This window comes from Arachis ipaensis, chromosome B1, assembly GCF_059453495.1.
Source record: "Arachis ipaensis isolate K30076 ecotype BB chromosome B1, ASM5945349v1, whole genome shotgun sequence".
NCBI lineage: Eukaryota > Viridiplantae > Streptophyta > Magnoliopsida > Fabales > Fabaceae > Arachis > Arachis ipaensis.
This window is the reverse complement of record NC_142436.1, coordinates 52831512-52838063: the sequence shown is the minus strand read 5'-3', so window position 1 is coordinate 52838063 and position 6552 is coordinate 52831512. Positions and strand designations below refer to the sequence as shown.

Here is a 6552-nt window from a genome sequence, read left to right as displayed (position 1 = left end):
CTTGTCCTAGGGTTTGTCTCCAATTTCACACCCCAGAACATAGGAAGAGGCTTATGGTGCAATTACCCACTCAATTTAGGTTTTGTTTCAATAGAAAACTAGAAACGGTATTATTTTTGAAGAATGGAGAGAGACAAATCGACCCCTGTCCATTTTTCCTAAGCCAACGTGGCACTTAACTCTGAGTAGCCCTCCACATCAACGCCAGTGAATGCCACGTAAAAATTTTCCGTCAACTTTGGTGAGGGGTTATAATGGAGGGGCTGCCTTGTCTCACTTTTGTCAAGGACAAGGGCCAAGTCGGGTGTAATTTATTGACAGGGGTCGCTTTGTCCTATTTTTAAAATGGATAGGAACTGGGTTGCGTATTTACTCATAAATTATCTGTCAAACAAAACAATATTATATATATTAATTGAATATGTACAAATTTACAATTTTGAGGTTTACAACTATTATTGAGGCATTAAATTTGACTAAAACAATCACCTTAGAGTATGAATATAGTCTTATTTGTAATCTTACATGATTAATCCTATTAAAGTCATATAACATAACTCTTTTGTTACAATTCGAGAGTACTTCAAAAATAATCTTAATGTATTCGAATACCTAAAACAAAAGAGACAAACCTAAATTTTTTTAATTATTCAAATTCTTTCATCTCTTGATTTTCTATGAGCTTATAAATTATTGGCAAACAATATGCTACTAACACATAAAGCTAAACAAAATATATTTATTCCTATTAAATTGGTTTATAATCATCAATCATATTTATCCCAAAATTATATATATGAGATAATAATTTGATAAAATATAAAATACTAGTGTTTGTATTCATGCAGTACACAAAAAATATCTATTCAATTGATATTTTTATTATTATTTTTTAAATTTATTTTTTACTAATTTTTTAATTTATATAAAAATAATTAAAAGTCCTAGCTATCTTTTTAATGATTTTTCCAATGTATAAATAAATAAAGTTTTGTATTTGTTATCCTTTTAAAGTTTTAACAAAATAACATATATATTTAAAATCTTACTCATTTAAATATTAGGTTATCCTTTTAATGTTTTAAAAACATGTTATATAAAATCTTACTCATTTAAGTATTAAGAGAATAAATTAGATCACCTAATCATTACTCATATTTTATTATTCTATATTATATTTTTGTATAAATATTTTTCAATAGTAACTAAAAAATACAAAATTTATGTTCATACTCATATATGATAAATAAAAATTAACATGTTATAAGCAATGGTATAATCGTAAATCAAATGGCCAAAATAGGTTAATTATAAATTAAATAGGATAAATACCTATATTATTATCCCCGTAAATGGATAAATTAAACATAAAAAAATTAATTCAAAATCACCATCAAAATTTTCTTTTAACCCTACTTATTATCCAAAATTTCAATTTCTATGATTCAATTTTCATTATATCTCAATTAGATTCTCTAATATTATATATCACAACTAATTTTTTTTTAAATGCGATGTAAATAATATGAATCCAATTTAAATATCCACCACTACTAGAAACTACTTATTACAAATGGATATTTCTGATAGATTTTATTCCATGAAAATACAGATAAATTTTGTGAGGGAATTGTTGTTTGGAAACAAAAAGAAATGAATTAACATAAATTACAGACGGAAAAGAGAATTTATCGATAATTTTGTCGAAAAAATTAGTTTTTTTCGTAGAAAATAATTACCAACAAAAAATCTGTCTGTATTTAAATGAACAAAAATGCCGTGTTTTGTGAAATTATTGTAGACAGAGAATCTGTCTGTAATTTAAAATATTCCGTCGGAAATATTAAAATAAAGATTTTACGTTACGAGCTCCTCCTCATTTCACATATCTCTTCCCTACGCCTCCACACCCATCCCCTCCAAATGCTCTATCGGCGACATCTCTCAGCCTTGTACCGCCATAGTGCCGAACCTCCATTGCACTGAACTTCCATCGCCCCGAAACTCCGTCACACCCCTTTTCGGTTCTTCTCTGTGTGTTGCTCGCGTCGTTCTCTTTCAAACCTTAATGTGCATTTCTTCGCCACCGTCTTCGTCGCCTCTGTCTTTGTCGCCTCCATCTTCATCCTCTTCACCTTCTCCTATGTTCACTCTTTCTACCTTCCCGATGTCGCCCTCGAGATTTTCAAACCGTACGTCTTCTATTTCTCTATCTCTTTCTGAGATTCGCGCTCTCCTTTCTCTTATTCGAATTTATGCACTACTTGTTTTATTAATTTCTCGATCAAAGCTATTCTCACATAAATCACTAGTGCATTTCTTGTTCGTGTGTTGCTTAGTTGATGTGTTTCTCTCTTCGACCTCGCCTCAGCCGTGTAGGTAACCCTAATCTTCTTCTCTTTTATTGCTATTTTCTTGTTCTAGTTCCTATGTTCTGTTTTCTTTCATTCACTTCCATCGCTAATAAGACATAGTGATTAGTTTATTTTATCCGAAATTGCTAGGTTTTGGACTTTTGGAGAAGGATTTTCTACAAAGGGAACTTAAATATTAATCATGTGATGCTTAATCCACTCATAATTACTCATAATTGTTGATTCGTAGATAAAATTGTTCCGATTCCATGTGCTTGCAGTATTAAGCTAATTGTAAGCTAATAGATGAAGAAAAAGATAATTTTTCCTATTTATTTTAGTAAGACCATAAGTGTGATCTTATCTGATAGCTAAGGACCGTAAAAGTGGCACTACAGATTTTGGATCTTGTGTCATTTAGTTTAATTTAATCCTATAACATTAACAAGTTATATATAATTTTTATATATGTATGTATGTATATGTATGCAACCTATTATGTGTTGATAAGAAATATATTAGTGCTTGACGCCAGGGCATTTTGGCTAGTTTCACTGACCTTTTCTTTACTATTTTAGGGTAGTTTCATGCATTTTCTTAGTGAATAAGCAAGTTTTGGGTAGATATTCACTTACATCTTGATTCAAGCAAACATTGTGAACTTTACATGATTTTATGAGAATTATGCATGAATTGAATGACAAATTGGATAATGCATGATCTCATGACTTCGAATAGAGCTTTGATGCACTTTAATTGCTTGATTTCAGGACAAAGGAAGCAAGGAAGAACTACGTTAGTAGCCACGTTAGTCTAATTAACGTGACCACTAACGTGGAATGGGAGCTAGCTTGCAACGTTAATAAGAAAAGTGATCGCCAATAACGCCTTCGAAAGCCATTATAGCCCACGTTAGTTGCCACGTTAATTACATTAACGTGGATGCTAACGTGGAGGAGAAAGGAAGCTCCAACGTTAGTGGTAAAAGTGAATACCACTAACGTTGGAAAAGGGGCACACTTGGCCACGTTAAGAGTAACGTTAATTACATTAATGTGAACTCTAACGTGGAAGGAACAAGGAATTGTCAACGTTAGTGACACTCACCTTTGTCACTAACGTTGGATTAAACCACTATTGCCCACATTAGTTACCACGTTAATTACATTAATGTGGAAGCTAATGTGGAGGAAGAATTGATGGACCAACATTAGTGACACTCACCTTTGTCACTAACGTTGGGAATGGCAATCACCACCACGTTAGAGGCCACGTTAATCTAATTAATGTAAACTCTAACGTGGGAAGGAGGGGCGTTTGGAGCGTTAGTGACAAAGGTAAGTGTCACTAACGCTCTCGAAAGAAAGGCAAGCCCACGTTAATGGTCATGTTAGTTATACTAACGTGAACTCTAACGTGGGGAAAAGGGGCAGTAAGCAACGTTATTGGAAAAGGTGAATGCCAATAACGTTTGCGAAGGACCAAGAGGCAACGTTAGTGGTCACGTTAGTGCCACTAACGTTGAAGTTAACGTGGACCATTTTTGGCTTGGAACGTTAGTGAAAAAGGTGATCGTCACTAACGTTCTCGAACCCACATTTTCACTTAACGTTAATGCCACTAACGTCCTAACTAACGTCCATGCCTAACTCACACTTTTTCTGCAAGCAAAGCTGAGCCCACTGAAGACTGTAATTGCTTCAACTAAAAGATCCAAAGGCCCATATCCAAGACTTGAAGATCCAACTAGAAGATCAGAAGAGTAGTATATATAGGAGTAGTTTTGAACTAGATAGGTAGCTTTTGGCATTGGAAGAACTACACTCTGCATATTTTACTTTCTCTGCAACTTTTAGTTTTACTTTGAAAATGTACTTTTCATTTACGCTTTCTATTTCCAGAGCTATGAACAACTAAACCCCTTTCATTGGGTTAGGGAGCTCTGTTGTAATTTGATGGATCAATAATAGTTTTCATTATTCTTCTTCTTTCTTTTCTCTTGATTTTACTAGAAAGCTTTCAATCTTCATCCTATTGGGTAGTTGTCTTGGAAAAGAAGCTATTCATACTTGGATCTCTTCGGACCTTGGAAGAGGAATGAAGAGATCATGCTAGAAATGCTTTCTCATGTTGGACCAAATTGGGGTTTGGATGGATATGGTGACATATAATCCTACCAACACTTTGATTTGGGAATACATGTGGTATAATCAGTGACCATACTTCATCTCTTCTCATGAGCAATTAGACCAAGGAATTGGCTATTGATCAAGATTTGAGAGATTGGGTTGCCAAGGAATTGGAATCCAATAACTTAAGATTGCCAAGGAGATCAATGATTGCATTGATTGAGGAAGAGAGGAGAGTGAACTTGATCCGGAGAATACAACATCTCCTGAGCCCGATGAATCCCCCATTTCTGATCTTACCCATTCTTTTTACTTTTTGTCATTTACATTTATGCTCATTTCCCCAAATCCCCATTTAAGATTCTGCAATTTACTTTCCGCCATTTACATTTTGCTCTTTATTTCCAGCATTTACACTTTCTGTTATTTATTTTCCCGCCATTTACTTTTCTACAATTCTCAACTCAATTCCTACTCTGCTCAACTAGAACATTCCTCTAATTAAAGTTGATTGACCAATCAATCCCTGAGGGATTCGACCTCACTCTATTGTAAGTTTTTACTTGACGACAATTCGGTATACTTGCCGAACAGAAATTTGTTGAGAGACAAGTTTCTGTTCATCAAGTTTATGGCGCCGTTGCTGGGGATTGATTTTGTATTAACAATGATTAAATTGGTGGATAACTAGATTGAGCATTTTTCTTTTGTTTGATTTAATTTCTGTTTGAGTGATTTACTTTCAGTTTTAGTTATTTTCTTTCCTTTATCCCTTACCTGTTTGTGGTGTTCTCTTATTTGTTTACAATTCAGTTCACTAACCCACTAACTGTTTGATATATTGCATCACTCACACTAACAACATTTCTGACAAGAATATTTTCTGCATTTATTTTTTCTCTTGCTTTTGCCTTGTTGGTTGTATGACAGGTAGAAGAAGCGGGTCTTCAACTTCCTTTGATTCGGAACCTGAGAGGACCTTCCTTAGATTAAGGAGGGAAGCAAGAGGAAAGAGAGTCATTGGTGCTGAGGAAGAGGAAGAGTACTTTGAACCAGACATGGATGAGAATATGGAGAACCATCATGAAGGAGAGGCTCACAACCATGGCAGAGAAGGTCCAGTGCATCATGCTGGACAAGAGAGAAGAGTTCTAGGCTCTTATATCAATCCAAACCCAAGAAACTGTGGAAGTAGCATCCAAAAGCCAACCATACATGCCAATAACTTTGAACTAAAGCCACAGCTCATCACCCTTGTTCAGAACAACTGTTCATTCGGAGGAAGTGTCCAAGAAGACCCCAATCAACATCTAACCACCTTTCTGAGGATATGTGATACTGTGAAGTCTAATGGTGTTCATCCTGACGCCTATAGATTGCTTTTGTTTCCCTTTTCACTCAAGGACAAAGCATCTAAATGGCTGGAGTCTTTCCCGAAGGAGAGTTTAACAACCTGGAAAGATATGGTGAACAAATTCTTGGTGAGATTCTATCCTCCTCAAAGAATCAACAGGTTGAGAGCTGAGGTACAAACCTTCAGGCAACAAGATGGTGAAACTCTCTATGAAGCATGGGAGAGGTTTAAGGACTTGACAAGAAGGTGCCCGCCAGATATGTTCAATGAATGGGTGCAGTTACACATATTCTATGAAGGTCTCTCTTACGCATCTAAGAAGGCAGTAGACCACTCATCTGGGGGATCTCTGAACAAGAAGAAGACCATTGAAGAAGCCATAGATGTCATTGAGACTGTAGCTGAGAATGACTACTTCTATGCTTCTGAAAGAGGCAACACTAGAGGAGTGATGGAGCTAAACAATGTGGATGTACTGCTGGTTCAAAACAAGATGATCACCAAACAGCTGGTTGACCTTACCAAGAAGATGGAAAGGAACCAAGTAGTAGCAATCACTACCTCATCAGCAGCTCAAGAAGGAGTGAATGCAAAGGCAGAGGATGATCAGGAACAAGCCAACTATATTAGGAACTCACCTAGGCAGACCCATGATCCATACTCCAAAACTTCTAATCCTGGTTGGAGGAACCACCCAAACTTTGGGTGGGGAAAT

General features: G+C 35.4%; 1 non-coding gene across 1 annotated transcript; it reads right to left on the bottom strand.

Moving 5' to 3' along the window:
• Window positions 1-5994: 5994 nt before the first annotated feature.
• LOC148576578 (small nucleolar RNA R71) lies at window positions 5995-6101 on the bottom strand. The gene has a single exon (XR_015903495.1). It is a non-coding gene; the product is annotated as a small nucleolar RNA R71 (small nucleolar RNA).
• Window positions 6102-6552: the final 451 nt, after the last annotated feature.